Source organism: Podarcis liolepis (assembly GCF_965112155.1).
Source record: "Podarcis liolepis genome assembly, chromosome: 5".
Lineage (NCBI taxonomy): Eukaryota > Metazoa > Chordata > Lepidosauria > Squamata > Lacertidae > Podarcis > Podarcis liolepis.
In genome coordinates this window covers 68,550,079-68,568,475 of record NC_139556.1, presented here as the reverse complement: position 1 = coordinate 68,568,475, position 18,397 = coordinate 68,550,079, and the positions used below count along the sequence as shown (strand labels likewise).

Genomic DNA, 18,397 nt, shown 5'->3' with positions numbered 1-18,397 from the left:
AAGAATCATGAGCAATTACTTCCTTGCCATCAGCAGAGTGGTACCATTGAAGACAACCCACCAATGTCTTTCAACCAGGGCTCCATGGAACCCTTGGGTTTTGTGAACTCCCCCAGGATTCCATGAAGTTTTGTAATGATGAAATAGATTTCTTACTACCAATATTCCTTGCGATTTTTACTTTGTATATGTTCGAGGGGTAGCATTTTATAATTGTTAAATAAACAACAGGGGGCGACAGTAAGAGGAGGTTGGGGTTTTGCAGGATGTCACAACAGGATACAATAATAATAATAATAATAATAATAATTTATTATTTATATCCCGCCCATCTGGCTGGGCTTCCCCAGCCACTCTGGGCGGCTTCCACAGAAACTAAAAAAACACTAAAATATCATACATTAAAAACTTCCCTGAACAGGGCTGCCTTAAGATGTCTTCTGAATGTCAGGTAGTTGTTTATCGTTTTGACATCTGATGGGAGGGCGTTCCACAGGGCGGGCGCCACTACCGAGAAGGCCCTCTGCCTGGTTCCCTGTAGCTTTGCTTCTCGCAATGAGGGAACCACCAGAAGGCCCTCGGCGCTGGACCTCAGCGCCCGGGCAGAACGATGGGGGTGGAGACGCTCCTTCAGGTATACTGGGCCGAGGCCGTTTAGGGCTTTAAAGGTCAACACCAGCACTTTGAATTGTGCTCGGAAACGTACTGGGAGCCAATGTAGGTCTTTCAAGACCGGTGTTATGTGGTCTCGGCGGCCACCCCCAGTCACCAGTCTAGCTGCCGCATTCTGGATTAGCTGTAGTTTCCGAGTCACCTTCAAAGGTAGCCCCACGTAGAGCGCATTGCAGTAGTCCAAGCGGGAGATAACTAGAGCATGCACCACTCTGGCGAGACAGTCCGCGGGCAGGTAGGGTCTCAGCCTGCGTACCAGGTGGAGTTGGTAGACAGCTGCCCTGGATACAGAATTGACCTGCGCCTCCATGGACAGCTGTGAGTCCAAAATGACTCCCAGGCTACGCACCTGGTCCTTCAGGGGCACAGTTACCCCATTCAGGACCAGGGAGTCCTCCACACCAGCCCGCCCCCTGTCCCCCAAGAACAGTACTTCTGTCTTGTCAGGATTCAACTTCAATCCATTAGCCGCCATCCATCCTCCAACCGCCTCCAGGAAAGAGTTGAATATCACTGGTCTAGACAATCCAGATACTGTAGCCACAGACTGGCCACCAAGGTAGTTTGCCTCTAGAAATACAAAGACTTTGCAGCCCCTTCTCAAGACAAGAAATGTGGGTTTACTGGATGTGCAAGGGTGGAGTAGGGTTTTGGGAGTGCTTTTCTTCTAGAAAAAAAAGGTGCCGGTACTGCATACCCTTGAGTATGCACAGAAAAATAGCACTGGGTTGTGGTAGCAAGCACATTGACCTAGCCTACATGTATTCAGTAGACTGTGGCAACAGGCCCCATGCTCACAGGCTTTGTGCACATGACTCTGCAGGGTTTTCTATCACCTAGACAAGTCTATACACGACAGCTTTTGCCCATGTGGGAGGTCAGTCACATCAGTCAGAAGTTGAACCAGTGGGAATGGAATTGGAATTAGAGATGCAGTTAAATGTTATATTCTTCCTATCAGCCATTGTAAGACTACGTATTGCCTCTTGTAAATCAGCCTTAATGCCACTTCCCAACAATTTTAATTCTAGTGCAGACTTGACTGTTACATAGGCTAGTACTGCACATGCTGCTGCCTTCTCTAATAGCACTGTGTGCTACTATGTTTTGCCAGTCTCTCTGTCCATGCATGTGTCTGTCACACTCATGCTTTGTTTGTGTGTTTCCCATAGGCTTTGGGTCGGCCACTGTGGAAGCAGAAGGCGGCACTAGATAGGCATTTGGTAGGATGTGGCAGGACTTCTCACACATTTGTCTCATGTGCTGCATCTCATTTTCCTTTCCAACCTAGAGAAGAACTCCTTAGGGAAATGATTCATAATACAACCCAGTGTTACTAGAAATCACCTAACAAGGTAATTACAAATAGGAGCAGCAACATCACTACATGCTCTCTTCCTAATAGATCATTAGCATGTCCAGAGCAGAGCCCCATTGTGAGTGTGGGTAGGGAAGCTGTCTTTCGTGACCAGTTGTTTCTTGTTAAATTCCCTGGATTGGGAAATTGCCCAATAATTTTGCTCTTCATAATTCTGTGTAATGGTCTAAACCAGTGGTTCCCAGTTAACTAAGTACTGCGGACCCCCTGTTTTCAAATGCCAAGCCATGGACCTCCTATTTTGCAAAATTTTGCTATCTCTGTGGTAGCTTTTGTTATGTGAATGGTGCCATGGATTTCCTGGATGGATTACACAGAGCGCCTGGGGTCTGCAGATCACCGGTTGAGAACCACTGGTCTAAACACTAGGAATAAAATGAGGCGGGGACTTCCATGTTCCTAAAACTATTATGTGTACCCTAAGTTACAAAACCAATTTTGGCCAAATCTTTCCCTCTTGCCTCCCCAGCCTGAGACTCTGAAAGAGCTTGTCACATTGGACCTTCCCATAATCACAGTAACTCATGAGCTCCAAAACATTGTGGGTAATTAATTGGAAGGAAGCAGTACCTGAAAACAGCAGGTGGCTCGCTGCCTACACGTATTTCTAATATTAGTTTAACACCAGTATGTTTGTAAACGGTAAACAAATTCTGGTTAGATAAAAAACAGAGCAAACACCAACTGCTCACATACTCAGAGCTATCAGATAATATTTATTTGTTATTTTGGATATATTCATTAGTGAAAGGTATCATTTCACTACACAAAGGAATCGAGCCTGTCTACTGCCACTTCAGCCTCTGAGCATGGAGGGATCCCCCAAAGGACACAACAGAGTTCTGTTTTCCCATTCTTGGTGTATATTCACAGATATAACCCCAGATCATTCCTGGGAATGGGAGGCCTGCGCAGGCCACCTATACCTCATGCCTATTTAGCTTGCCACTTCTAGCTTGGCCACAGAAAATGGAAGACACATAGGATTCCTGCCCACCTTTAACGCCTGATTTCCTGAGTGGGCTTGCCAGGACAGGAGAGGGTAGGCTGGGCTCTACTTCACTGGATCAAACCCAAATTAAATAGCACAGCTACCAAATGGTTACATCTGGAGCTCTCTTGGAAATACAATTGATTGACTTAAGTGGGGCTAGCCTGTTTGTTTATGGTAGGGCAACACTGTATTTGCATATTGCTGTATTTTTGGCTTCCACTGCTTACAGACTTAAAGTAAATGTAATTTTCTAATAAATATTAATATGCATTTTAAAGAATATCTTTCTTCCCAATGTGAAGCTCATCTTCTTTTCATCACAGTGTGCTTATGATCTGAGCCAGCTCTGGTTGTTTTAATAATCATTTTTTACGATTCCTCAAGGCATACTGAACAGCAGAGATATGTCACTAGAGTCCTATATTAATACGCTTCCATAGTAATGATTAATTTAACGTCATGGAGATTATAAGAATTAAAAACACATAATCAATCATAAGAGGTTTATTGCACTGGTTGATGTATACAATCTATTAACCGGTCTTTTTGTTTTAATTGGATATTATTTGCTAATGTTTCTTGAAGGCATTCTTATTAATGGGTACAGTCAAAACCTCAGGAAGTCAAGTTGGAAAGCTCACGATAAAATTTAGCATACACGTTTCCTACATTTTACTAGCCCCTAAAAACCCACAACACAAACACAATTTTTAGATCATAAAAGATGAGCTTGTTTGTTAAAAAATGGTGCTAGAATTGGCTTTTAGTCTGGATTATACCAGAAAAAGCAGAAAATTGATGTACAATTGAGACTGTGCATTCTAGAAATTTAGGAATTGTATTCAGTCTTATATTCATGGTAGCTGATTGGAAAACATTCCTAGGTTTCCATCAGGTCTGCAGTTGACATTTCAAACAGGAATGGTGCTAACTGACAATAAAACTCTCTGCTTCCTCCTGGTGAGGAAGGCTGAAGCTTAGGTGGGAGCTGCTGTTTTAGCAATGAAGTAGATTAAACCGGGAGCTTATATAGGTGCTGGAGACTCCGCCCCTTCCTGCTCTAATTCAAGCAAATGTCTCCATATCCTTCCCCCAGCAGCCCCATGGACAGCTGACTGAGCATTCCAAGACTGGCTCTGAAGCTCCAGCCTGGGTCGCTATCTCCTCTTCTCCTGTGAAACTGGATGAGATGTGTGGGACTTAGAGCCCACCAGGAACCCAAGCAGCTCTGCAGTGGGGGGTGTCCAGATTCAGTGGCTCTTAGGATCATTGATAGTGTTGAGATCTGCTAGAGAGTCCTGATTACCTTGCTGCTCACCTGAGATGGTCTGGGCAGGGCTGAACCCTAACAAAATCATAACCTTTGAGTGAGGGTCTGCATACCAGTGGTCACTCACAATAGGTTTATCTGCTAAACCTTAGGAACGTAGCAAAAGCAATGATTTCATATTTGTTTGTTGTCTTGTGTTTAGAGGATGAGGACAGGGGAATGATCACATAACGTGGGTGAGTGTGCTTTTAAGTGGTAATTTTTTTAGTAAAAGAATTAAAATCCTGAAAGGTACTGTACTGAAATGATTTCTAATACAAACAGGGTCAGCAATAGCTTTTAAAGGATTGCTAAAGGACCAAAATGTGATTTAAACTGTAATAGATATTGATTTCTATATTAGTGTTTCTGCTCCTTGTATTGCATATCTGCTGCCATTTGCTAAAACAAGAATGACATTTTTCATGGTATTGACTGTAAAGTGAGCTGAATTGCAGTAGTCCTCTACTCTCTGCTTTAGATCTTGAAAATAATTTTATGCAAACAATAATGGTTAAGGTTCATAAGGCTGCATTCCCTGGGCTTTCAAATGATATACCAAGTATTCAAGAAATGTAGACAAAAAGACTGCGAGGAGCCTAATGAGCTATATCTTTGTGGGTATGAATTTCCCAGAAACAATATTAGCCAGTATTCCTTAACAATAATGCAAGTTACCAAAGCAGTCATCACAGGATGACAATAGGAATGGCAGTGAGATTCAGATTTAATGCAAACCTACCCAATTTACACTTCCCAAAACAGTATGCCAACAAAAAACAACAGCTATCCTTTGAAATCTGCACTTCTCTAAATTTTCTCTAAATCTGCACTTCTCTAAATTTTCTCTAAATGACTCGTGAGGGGCGAAGGCAGGAAGAATGAGGCCGGGCGAAGGCTGGCGCTGCCACAAAATGCCGCTGAACACGCCCCCACCGTGGCCCCCGGTTGGATGGCCACCGGGGGGGCGTGAGCGCCAGCCAGGTGAGTGGGCAGCAGGGGGCCACGCCCCCTGCTAGCCGGAGCTCGAGCCCCGACCACAACCCCTCCCCTCCCCTTCGGGGAGGAGAGTCTTTCTCTAAATTTTGTGATGCAGAAATCTTAACAAAAAAAATGTGTATCTTACGGGAAAGTGTGCATTAAAATGTATATATAAGTGAAAATGCCATGCAGAAATGCATTATACTAGAGAAGACTGTGCAAAAATATGTATAGGAGCTCAAAATGGGGTGGGACCCAGCTTCAGGCATGCTTGCAGAAAACTGACTATCTAGACTTCTTTCAATCTGGTTTCAAAGCAGGCTTGGCTGCCCTGGTTGATTACTTTTGTTGGGAGTAATATAAGGGATTCCATTGAATTAAATGGAGAGGCCTGCTCACATTGTAGTTTTGGGTGTGCTTTGGAATACTGTACTTGTGTTCTGAGAAGGAATGCATCACATTATAGGTAGGTATCCCCATACGTTTTGTGATGGCTTTTTAGAAAGGATATGGGGAGAAAACATGATATGAAAAATAGGGGGAGATGGGATGGGGCTTGTGAGTTTCATAAAGATCTCCCCTACATGTTCCTCCTTAATCCCAACCCTGGTGGTGATGAATCTGAATCACAAGCAGTTCTACTAACAATCATCAGCATTCTCTGAATGAAGAGAGGCTCAACAGTAGTGATGTGCAAGTCTCGTGCTTAAATTAATGATCTGCTATCTCAGCCGCCATTGTTCACTTGATTCCAGCTGACCTTCACCCTACCCAATCTCCATCTCCTCCTTACCATTACAATTGTAAAATTAGCCCGTTATATATTCTGATAAACAAATGGATAGGTCATACAAACCACAGTCTCTTGTCCTTTAGTCATGGACTCAGCCATTAAACCCAGATGCACTCTGCTTTTCTGCGGCTGTGCGTATTAAAGATGTCTATGTTTCCAAAGAGATTTATTGAAGCTCAACGTCCCCCCAAATGGCCTTGTGTTTTCATGTCAGAAGCTGTTATTTTTGAGCATGCCTGTGGGGTTAAAGGGGAGAGGATTAGAAGTTTGAGACAGTGTTTGTTTAAATTCCTGATGAATTATACAAAGTCTGCATGTTTATCAGAAGACTTGTCATTTTGGTAAGACAGAATGATGGGAACAAACACATTTAGTGAAGAATCCCACGTCAAAAGGAATGCAATTAATCTTCACTAAACCATTCTCTCATGTGTTTTTACCAGAATGAGACAAACACGCTGTATAGGCCTTTAACAATTCTAGAGACAAGGACAGTGCTAGGAATCCAAGATAACTTTTCCTTATCAGAAGGCTTTTCAAGTAACTGTAGATTATTTTGCGCCATGCCGTGCAGTTAAATGTCAAAGGATACATTTAGACAAAAGGTAACTGATACAGAAACGATTATTGGGGTCTTCAGCAGAATCTTTTGAAATGAGGCTGTATTTCTACTTTAATTTAGGTCACATAAATAGTTCTGCCTTCCCCTGCATACTTGTCTGCTTAAGCTATGTGTGTAGCCTTCTAAAAACCAAAGCAATAGCAAAGGCAATCTGTTGAGCCATGCACTGTGTATATTGTCCAGCTTATCGGTAAATTTCAAAACAAATGATACAGTCCAATAATTTGTTCTTTCAAGTTTATAATGCTGGTGAAGTTTACAAAGAGATAACTTCCCCTGCCACTGCTTTCATGTTCAGACAGTAAAAACAGGGGAAATATTTACCGTATTTTTCGCTCTATAAGACGCACCAGACCATAAGACGCACCTAGTTTTTGGAGGAGGAAAACAAGAAAAAAAATATATTCTGAATCCCAGAAGCCAGAACAGCAAGAGGGATCGCTGCTCAGCGATTCCTCTCACTGTTCTGGCTTCTGGGATAGCCGCAAGAAGCCTCTTCAGGGCAGCAGGTTGAAGGCTCCCCCTGTCCTGATGAGGCTTCGTGCAACTAAGCCAGAACCTAGAACAGCAAGAGGGAGCACTGCACAGTGATCCCTCTCGCTGTTCTAGCTTCTGGGATAGCTGTGCAGCCTGCATTCGCTCCATAAGACGCACACACATTTCCCCTTCCTTTTTAGGAGGGAAAAAGTGAGTCTTATAGAGCAAAAAAATACGGTATTTGCATTATTCAATTTAAAATATCAAAACGGGACTGTTTAGTAGTCCTCAAAACTGAGTTGAGAACCCAGGAGAATATGCACACTGTAATCCGAAGTTGGGACGCGGGTGGCCTAAACCACTGAGCCTAGGGCTTGCCGATTGGAAGGTTGGCGGTTGAAATCCCCGCAACGGGGTGAGCTCCCGTTACTTGGTCCCAGCTCCTGCCAACCTAGCAGTTCGAAAGCATGTCAAAGTGCAAGTAGATAAATAAGTACCACTCTGGCGGGAAGGTAAATGGCATTTCCATGCGCTGCTCTGGTTTCGCCAGAAGTGGCTTAGTCATGCTGGCCATATGACCTGGAAAAACTGTCTGCGGACAAACGCTGGCTCCCTTGACCAGTAAAGCGAGATGAGCGCCACAACCCCAGAGTTGTCTGTGACTGGACTTAACTGTCAGGGGTCCTTTACCTTTTCCTTTTAAATCTGAAGTTACAACTGCCTGCTGTCAAAAGGTGTCTGTGGATGATGAGCAAAGAATACAAGCTTAACTTGAAGTGAAAAATGGGGAAATGTTCTTTAGTACCTAATTAAGAGGCAATAACACTGCATAAGTGTTATCCTCCATGCAATCATTTGGAGGAAGAGAACAGTTCTGTATTTGCTGACCCCACCCCCGCCATCATATACACTGCTGGTTCCACAGCTGTTCATGTATTGGGAGAAGGGCTGCAAGAGGGATCTTGCCCTATAAACTTTAGAATCTAAATCATGGGGGAAGCTTATATGTGTAGAAAAGTCTCCCTTCTTTTCCCAGCATATGGATGGCAGGGAATGTAGAGGACCCGATCACAAAGATGATAATGGCCAAATATGGCTAATTTAAATGAGTGGGTAGACAAAAGCAAGAATCTCTGCATTCTTCCCCAAAGCAGTTTAACCATTTTTTGTTTCCATCAACCCTGTAAGTTTATTTCCAAAAGTCATCTCCACTGCTTTATGTTTACTTCTTCTTTGAAATGTTATGCAACAGTCAGATACATGAGACTTCTGGTTTATTGAGATATCTCTGTTTCTGGTACAATAATTACTATTCGACAGATAAGATATTTAAGCTGGCAGGTCTCATGTGTACTAAATATAGGAGCAGCACATTCTTAAACAAAGTAAATACGGTAAGCCCGCAACTTAACATGCATTTAACCTGTGCACATTTTATGTGTGTGGCAATAACTAATTAATTGATTGTGGAGGGATGGTGTTCTGGGGAAAATGACATTGGCAATCCCCCTCACCATTGAACCCAATGGGTTTTAACTATATGTGATTTTGGCTTTTGACGTGATTCCCAGTACATAACTCCCACATAAGTTGTGAGCTTGCTGTATAGCAATAGCAAAACACATATTGGGTACCACCCAGAAGTCTAAGAAGAGGTTGTCATGCCCAGGGGCCCTGCTACTGATCTTATTCAAATTCTCAGTTGCACAAGGGTATACCTTCAGCAGTAATGAAGAAATAGGTTTAAAAGAGGAGGCATCCCAAAGCTATAGGGAGCCCTGGGGTCCCCTGGTGTGGGTTATGGAGGCATCAGACACTGACCCTGACACTCCTCCAGGACCTAGTCACACAGAGCCTGTTGAGGTGGAACCCAACAAGGCAGAAATTCCTGGGCCAGAAGCCCCTACAGACGACCCTAATTCTTTCTCTCATTGACCTTGCAAGCTCATACTCACACATAGTAAAAGTGAGAAGACATAACCAAACAGTCCTGGAATGAAAAGCTTCAATCACAAGGTCTGCACTTTAAACATCCTATCCTCACCATGAGAGGATGGAGCTTCAGAAAGTTATCCAGGCTTCGATTACACACATATCCAGGACCAGTCCATTTTTCTGCAGAAATAGAGTCATGTATAATCTGCTTTCATTTCCAAATTCCCATTTGTGCCTAATGCAGCACACAGAGCAATCTAGTGGGCAGTCTACTCTTCAACAGCAACACACTCAGATCATGATTACCATTCATTTAGCTCAGCAGATTACAAATGAAAAGTACAAATTATGGCATGCCATCTCTCTCTCTCCTATTTGAAAAGACCTCATTCTCTCTTGACTGAAAAGGGAGGGCAATCATGAGAAAGTTAGCTTTTTGACACTCTTTACCATCTCTAATATATACCTTGAGGGTTTGGAGGAGCAGGTGTTTTACAAACACAGCTGTATTTTTGGTAGGGTATGTTCTATTTTGGGACGCGGGTGGCGCTGTGGTCTAAACCACTGAGCCTCTTGGGCTTGCCGATTGAAAGGTCAGTGGTTCGAATCCCCATGACAGGGTGAGCTCCCGTTGCTCGGCCCCAGCTCCTGCCAACCTAGCAGTTCGAAAGCCCGCCAAAAAGTGCAAGTAGATTAATAGGTACCACGCCGGTGGGAAGGTAAACAGTGTTTCTGTGCACTGCTCTGGTTTCGGTGTTCCGTTGCGCCAGAAGTGGCTTAGTCATGCTGGCCACACGGAAAGCTGTCTGCGGACAAATGCCGGCTCCCTCAGCCTGTAAAGCGAGATGAGCGCCGCAACCCCAGAGTCGTCTGCGACTAGACTTAACTGCCAGGGGCCCTTTAACCATTTTTTATGTTCTATCTGGGGGGTTATATCAGGGCTGGTCAACTGAGGCAAGGGTAAGTGACTGCTTCAGGTGGCAGGATGCATAGGGGCAGCATTTCTGACTTCCAAGGAATGCATTGCCTACTGCTGTGGCACACTCCTTGGAAGCCTGATGCGCCACCTCCTCAGCAGCCCTTGCCCAATGCCACATCCACAGCAGCTTCTTGGTGAATAGGAGGCTCTCCTGGTCTCCTCCCACCCTAGAGAGGACATGGTTTTGCACCCACCCAGCATGATTCAGAGTGGGCTGCTTTCCCTCCTGCAACAGGCTTTGCTTCCCACTTTAACCACCAGGTAAGGTTGATTGGATCCCCTCCTTGTTCCCAATGTAGATCTTCACACACCCCTTCTTTCCTGTTTTGGGGGGAGCCATTTTGTGGTTTTGTGCCACTTATATGTATTCCAGTGCTCGGGTGAGCAATCACTTTGGGTTAGCAGTGCAGCCAGGAACTAACGCCACCGAACAGCGGTAACCTCTGTGATAAGGAGAGCTCCAAACTGGGCCTAATAAATCAAGAAAATAGCTGCTGCCATACATCAATTCCCAGGTTGTATATTACATGACTCACACAAGTGGGCCTCTTGCATGAGCTTCACGAAAGAGAAAATAAAGAGGGGAATATAAGATGTGAATTGGCTGGTAGGACCAGTTCATGGGATCAGAAACTGCCTGGCTTTCCTTTTGGGTAGAGTTTCCTGATTCAAGTATCTTTACAACAGCTCAGAGTGGATGGGCATTGCCATCAAATAGCGCCACATCTTGTGATTGAGTAAGTGGGGCAGGGCCAATGTATTGCTCTGATTTTCCTTGTTTTCCTCGACAACAAGAGACTTGTTGTCTGGGCAGCCAGGACCTCCACATACACTGTCCAGGCTTCTGCCCCAAGTAGGTCACTACTGCATTGCTGCCAATGCAATGGTTTGCCTTAACCCCTGGAGGTGCACTCCATTGTTTCTCATGACATTAAGCCAACATGCTTATGGAGATGCAGGCCTGGACTATTCAAGGAATAGCCTTGTTATGATGTGTGTTTGTGCATGGTGGGTGCATTCCCTGTGTATTTTGCTCCTTTAATTTTCCCCCAGATACATATATATATAGTATACCAGAAAAGCAAAGGAACCGACTGAGCTATTTTAATAAAATCAAACTCTCATTGCTGCAATAAATAATGAATGTCACAGTGGGGCTCATCAGCTACAGCTGTAGCTCTGTTTGCCGTTTCATTTTCTCTATTGATGTAGTATTGATGCTAATGCTATTTCCCGTTTACGGATCATGCCTGCACTGTTTTGGTAATCGGCAATTAGCAAAGTGTACCTCGTGTTCTCTGACTGCAACACGAATCACGTCCCTTTAATCTCCAGGGTGTAGCGACGGAATTATTGCTACTTCTAATGTGAATCATTGTTCCGTTTAAAATGAAAAGGAGCTAGAGAGGGAACAATTGGTGTCGGGGCAAAACACTGATAAGTTCATTCCAAATGAATACTACTCATCCAACCTGGTTTGCTCTAGAGAGAAACTGTAGATAAAGGGCAAAATATAATCCCTGTTATCAAATGGTAATTATATTCACAAGTACCTGCCTGTTCTCGTTGTCAGCAATTACAGGACAATGCATAATATAGTAGAAGCAATATCACAGTCTCTAAAGGCACGAGAAATTCAACCTCCTGTTTCTTTGGGTGGAGATACAGGTGGTGATGTTCTGCAACCTTTCTCTAGCTACAAAACATGACTGGACACTATTGATGGGGATATTAGGTGCTTTTGGAAGCAGGTAAAACATCAGGACACTGGTCCTCAAACTCTTTGCCCCATGGAGCACTTGAAAATTGCTGAGGATCTTGATGGACCACAATATTTTTTCTGTATGTTGTAGCCATTTTAAAGCACTATGTAGATGCTGCATGTTTTTTAATTGCATGTCTACAGGCATGCTGTGGACCACCTGGATAAAACTTGAGGACCATCTGTGGTCTCCTGCATTAGGAGTAACAATATTAAGCGATAAAACCTGAGGAATTAATCCAGGTTTGGCTTCAATGATACATAAATATAAGTCCACTCCATCCCATTCTGTCCTGTTGCTTCCAGTGCTGTACCATTCCATCTCACTGTATGCACATGAAGCATAGCAAAGAATGTGTGATGTAGATAGAAAAGAACAGATCTACTGTTAACCATTATAAGAACATAAACTGTCCCTGTATAATCAAATATAAATTCGCAGTAGCCTCTGGTGTTTCATTCCATCAGCTGGTGACCAATCATTATTAATAGTGATCCCCCCTTCTGTAATACCCTCTGAGAGCCCTGTAGATAGGTGGGGGAGAAATATAAATGGACTGAAAGTGCTGACTAGTGTGGCATTCCCTCCCCTTATAATGGCAAGGCACACTAAAGAGAAACAATCTGCCTACAGAATTCCTGGGAATTGTAATTTCTTAGGGCATTGAGAGTTGTTACAAGGTAAAGGTAAAGGTACCCCTGACCGTTAGGTCCAGTCGCGGACGACTCTGGGGTTGTGGTGCTCATCTCGCTTTCCTGGCCGAGGGAGCCAGTGTTCATCCGCAGACAGCCTCCGGGTCATGTGGCCAGCATGACTAAGCCACTTTTGGTGAACCAGAGCAGCACACGGAAACGCTGTTTACCTTCCCGCCAGAGTGGTACCTATTTATCTACTTGCATTTTGACGTGCTTTCGAACTGGCAGGAACTGGGACTGAACAATGGGAGCTCACCCCATCGCAGGGATTCGAACTGCCGACGTTCCAATCGGCAAGCCGTAGGCTCAGTGGTTTAGACCGCAGCGCCACCCCCGTCCCACATTGAGAGTTGTTAGGAGATTCCTATTCCATCCACAGAGCTACAGTTCCCATATTTCCATGGGAAGGGGGATTGGTTCTTAAACCACTCTGGGAATCGTAGCTTTATGAGGAATAAGAGGAATAAGAGGAAAAGGAATGCCTAATAATGCTCAGCATGCTTCACAAACTACAGCTCCCAGGATTTTGTTGCCGGGGGGTGGGGAGAGAGAGTCATAACTGTTAAAGTGGTATAATAGTGCTTTAAATGTTTGGTTTGGATGTGACCCAGACCAGTGATGGGACTTTTGGTTCTAACAGGCAGAAGCAACATCATCCTGCCTTGTCTCCTGGGCTGCCTGGCTCATTACACAACAAGAGCAAGGGAGATGACAAGTATGTGAAAGGAGGGGCTTCAGTATGAACATGCCCTGCTGAAATATGGCAGTCCCAATTTAAACTAGGCATGTGGGAGCTACATTGGGCCTTGCAGCTCACCTGTACCACTGTCATGCTATTCTTGGTAATATCATTTTGTTGTTGTTTAGTCATTTAGTCGTGTCCGACTCTTCGTGACCCCATGGACCAGAGCACGCCAGGCACTCCTGTCTTCCACTGCCTCCCGCAGTTTGGTCAAACTCATGTTTGTAGCTTCGAGAACACTATCCAACCATCTTGTCCTCTGTCGTCCCCTTCTCCTTGTGCGCTCAATCTTTCCCAACATCAGGGTCTTTTCCAGGGAGTCTTCTCCTCTCATGAGGTGGCCAAAGTATTGGAGCCTCAGCTTCACAATCTGTCCTTCCAGTGAGCACTCAGGGCTGATTTCCTTAAGAATGGATAAGTTTGATCTTCTTGCAGTCCATGGGACTCTCAATAGTCTCCTCCAGCACCATAATTCAAAAGCATCAATTCTTCGGCGATCAGCCTTCTTTATGGTCCAGCTTTCACTTCCATACATCACTACTGGGAAAACCATAGCTGTAACTATACGGACCTTTGTTGGCAAGGTGATGTCTCTACTTTTTTAAGATGCTGTCTAGGTTTGTCATTGCTTTTCTCCCAAGAAGCAGGCGTCTTTTAATTTCGTGGCTGCTGTCACCATCTGCAGTGAACATGGAGCCCAAGAAAGTAAAATCTCTCACTGCCTCCATTTCTTCCCCTTCTATTTGCCAGGAGGTGATGGGACCAGTGGCCATGATCTTCGGTTTTTTGATGTTGAGCTTCAGACCATATTTTGCACTCTCCTCTTTCACCCTCAATAAAAGGTTCTTTAATTCCTCCTCACTTTCTGCCATCAAGGTTGTGTCATCTGCATATCTGAGATTGTTGATATTTCTTCCAGCGATCTTAATGGGATTCATCCAGCCCAGCCTTTCGCATGATGAATTCTGCATATAAGTTAAATAAGCAGGGAGACAATATACAGCCTTGTCGTACTCCTTTCCCAATTTTGAACCAATCAGTTGTTCCATATCCAGTTCTAACTGTAGCTTCTTGTCCCACATAGAGATTTCTCAGGAGACAGATGAGGTGATCAGGCACTCCCATTTCTTTAAGAACTTGCCATAGTGTGCTGTGGTCGACACAGTCAAAGGCTTTTGCATAGTCAATGAAGCAGAAGTAGATGTCTTTCTGGAACTCTCTAGCTTTCTCCATAATCCAGTGCATGTTTGCAATTTGGTCTCTGGTTCCTCTGCCTCTTCTAATATCATTACTGTAGTCTCAAACAAAAACATCCCCTAATTGTGAGAAAGAGGGCTCCCATGGACTCTAGGAAGGACTTTCCTTAGTAGTAAATGGTGCTATTTCCTGTAAGTGGTTATGGGATCTGACTACCTCTCCTCTCTTCATCACATTGTGAGTTTCCAAGCTCCTCTTGGGAGCACCTGAGGGGGCAGGGAATCTCACAGTGCAGCTATGTTGCATCATGCAGATTGTGTTGCCATGGGACACAGTGGAGGCTGCTAAGTTGGGATGCTTGTTGTAAGGATGGGGTTGAAAGGGCCAAATATCTTTTTTTAAAAGAGTGCCCAGATTTCAGTTGAGAAAGAAGCTTGATTCTACAACACTGTACTGTTCCAACATGCCACCTCAACCTTGGAGTGTGCTAAGGGTAATGCACAATTGTCAGATGGACTCAGCTAAATTGGTAAAGAAAATGTGTTGTATATGTGTTGTATACGCATTATAACACTGTGGCACCAAATGGCGCTGTGGAGTTCTGTTTTTGCCAACACAATTTCTCATACAAAATTTACAACACATTTGACTGAAACACTTATTTGGTGTCTAGATCTGTGGTTCCCAACATGGGGCACACGCCCCACAGCGGGGCAATTTGATTTTTAAGGGGGGGGCGATTCGAGAATGAGTTATTAACAGTGAATGGCCTTATAGGCTTCCTCCACATGAACAGGAGTTCACTTTTTGAATATTAAGAATTCTACAGTGGGACCTCGGGTTAAGAACATGGGTGGCGCTGTGGGTTAAACAACAGAGTCTAGGACTTGCCGATCAGAAGGTCGGCGATTCGAATCCCCACAACGGGGTGAGCTCCAAGCACGTCAAAGTGCAAGTAGATACATAGGTACCACTCCGGTGGGGAGGTAAACGGCATTTCCGTGTGTTGCTCTGGTTCGCCAGAAGCAGCTTAGTCATGCTGGCCACATGACCCGAAAGCTGTACGCTGGCTCCCTCGGCCATTAAAGCGAGATAAGCGCTGCAACCTCAGAGTCGGTCACGACTGGACCTAATGGTCAGGGGTCCCTTTACCTCGGGTTAAGAACTTAATTCATTCTGGAGGTCTGTTCTTAACCTGAAACTGTTCTTAACCTGAAGCACCACTTTAGCTAATGGGGCCTCCTGCTGCTGCCGAGCTGCCAGAGCACAATTTCTGTTCTCATCCTGAAGCAAAGTTCTTAACCTGAGGTACTATTTCTGGGTTAGTGGAGTCTGTAACCTGAAGCGTCTGTAACCTGAAGCGTATGTAACCCGAGGTACCACTGTATGTCACTGGGGGGTGTCAGGATTTTAGGGATGCTTAGGTGGGGCATGGCCAAAAAAAGGTTGGGAACCATTGGTTCCCAAGCCTATCTTAACTATCCAATGACACTTTCTAGGCAGGAGATCTTACCTCCTTGTTGCCCAAATAACATGGATCCCTGTCGGCAATGCAGCACAAGTTCCTCAGAGGGACTTCTCTGCCCATTGTTTCCTGATCTGCAACAGGCTGTAACATGTTGCATTAACGTCCCTTCTGTTTTGTTTCGTTTTTATCATGAACATTCATAATTTATTTGCCAACAGTTTGTGTGTTCCCTGATGGGCTGCAGACATCTCTCTCATGTGCTTCCAGTTATGGGATGGAGCCCAGGACAAGCAGTAGAGCGTTCTACATTCTACCGTGAATGTCCAGGGAAGACCTACCCTAGAGAGCCACTGCTAGCCAGTCTACCGAAGCGGCTGGGACAATGATCTGACTTAGTACAAGGCAGCTTCATATAGGATGTTATGCATGCAAATCCCAGCCACCAGCTGTGAAAAAAAGGTGTACCACTGCCCTAAAGAGTGACGCAATGCCATATGTACATTCCTTTGGCTCCTTGTGGAGAGATGCTGTGGCTTGGCCTCATCACTGAAATGAGCCTTTGAGGCACCATCTGTTATTGAATATACCGTTCAAAAGGGAACATGCGCTTAATAACATGGAAAAGTAGTTGCATAATAGCCAGTCTCACTCGGTTCTGGACAGCAGGAGCAAAATAGCATGTTCTAGCTTAGACTTAGCTACTGAACAGAAATGGCATGCCATTCCGTGCTTTTAAAGACTTATAGTTAACAACAACAAAAACAACAAAAACAGCAACCATTAAATCAAGATCATAAAGTTTTACAAATTGTTTTCAGATGGATCTTGCTGTGCTTTTTATACTAATTGAAATTAATGGGACTCCTTCCTCCAGGCACATTCTTTAATTACAGGGCTGGGCCCAAGACGTTTTGTTGCCTGAGGTAGAGCATCAAAAGCCCTCACCCCAGTTGAAGGTATGCAGTTCTCAAGGCCAGACGAGCTATGTTGGCACCTGAGGCAGAAAATCTCACAAACACTTCTCCCCCTCCCTGGTGATTGAAATACAATAACAAACTAAATGGTTAGCATATTAAATAACTTTAAAATATCAGAAGCGTGGTCCACAGTAACTCAAGAGCAGGGTTTTCAGTGTGGCTGCCCCATTCTGTGGAACAACATCCCTGTTGATATATGACAGGCTCCTGCTATCTGCACTTTCCAGAAACAACTTGAAGACATGTTGGTTTTGATAAGCTTTTCCAGCATGATGAAAAGTTCTCTGCCTGAGGTATAAAAACCAATACAGTGGTACCTCGGGTTACATACGCTTCAGGTTACATACACTTCAGGTTACAGACTCCGCTAACCCAGAAATAGTGCTTCAGGTTAAGAACTTGCTTCAGGATGAGAACAGAAATCGTGCTCCAGCGGCGCAACAGCAGCAGGAGGCCCCATTAGCTAAAGTGGTGCTTCAGGTTAAGAACAGTTTCAGGTTAAGAACAGACCTCCGGAACGAATTAAGTACTTAACCTGAGGTACCACTGTACAAAATAAATACCTGTCTTAAGTTAATTTTTTGTACTGTTTTAAAAATGATTTTTCTCTGTTTTATACTACGTTTGTAAATCATGTGGTAGGTGTAAAAGGTGCTTCATGCATTTAAGATTAAGTTATTCAGAAAGAACTTCCAAGAGCAAGAAGTGGATAACAGACCCAGTGCATATCTAAGCAGGCTTTGCGTTGATTAGTCATCTAAATGTGCTTGAGCTGGGCTTAAGAAACAAAGGCATTCCTACAAAGATGTGGATCATGGCCTTCTTCCCACTCTCTATTGGTTGCACCTGTATCCAGACAAGTGCCTTGTGGGAGCCTGGTCAGATTGTGAGGGTAACAGACTGGAACTTTGGAACAAGGTGCTAATATCACTGTGTTAAAAAAAAGAATATTATGATTGTACAAAGACAAAAGGAAATTGATTTGCACAGCCAACCTAAACCTACAGTGACAACTGATGTGGTGAATACTGACCTTTTTGGGGGGGTGGGGGGAGAATCTCTGCAACACTCATTCCATCTGAAGCTTACTTAACTGCTGTGCCTTAGAATGTGCCCAAATAGAATTAGAGACTCTAGTTGGGGCACACAATTTTTCTCCAGTGTTTCATTCTGACTTTATTGCTTGCTTTGGTTTTATTTTCTGACAGGCCTTTTAAAAAAATGATCTAAACACAAGCACCATTAAAAGAAATAAATTTCAGTAGCTATAAAACAAGCTTGCATTTTTAATCGCAGCAGCTTAAATGCTGTTACCAGGACATAATTATAAACAATCCATATGCTAAAGGCAGTTTATGTAAACTAAGGCTCATATATATTAACTTAATCAGCTAGATGTAGATCTTGAAACTAAG

General features: G+C 44.0%; 1 protein-coding gene and 1 long non-coding RNA gene across 4 annotated transcripts in view; one reads left to right on the top strand and one right to left on the bottom strand.

The window, feature by feature from the left end:
- LOC310708276 (glypican-5-like) overlaps positions 1-18,397 on the top strand; it is a 410,849-nt gene that overhangs the window by 350,420 nt on the left and 42,032 nt on the right. The window lies entirely within an intron of this gene.
- The window catches only part of LOC310708391, a 164,593-nt gene continuing 151,656 nt past the window's right edge, over positions 5,461-18,397 (bottom strand). Inside the window, exon 4 of the long non-coding RNA XR_014526990.1 lies at positions 5,461-6,363. This is a non-coding gene — a long non-coding RNA (uncharacterized lncRNA). The remainder of the gene's footprint in view (positions 6,364-18,397) is intronic.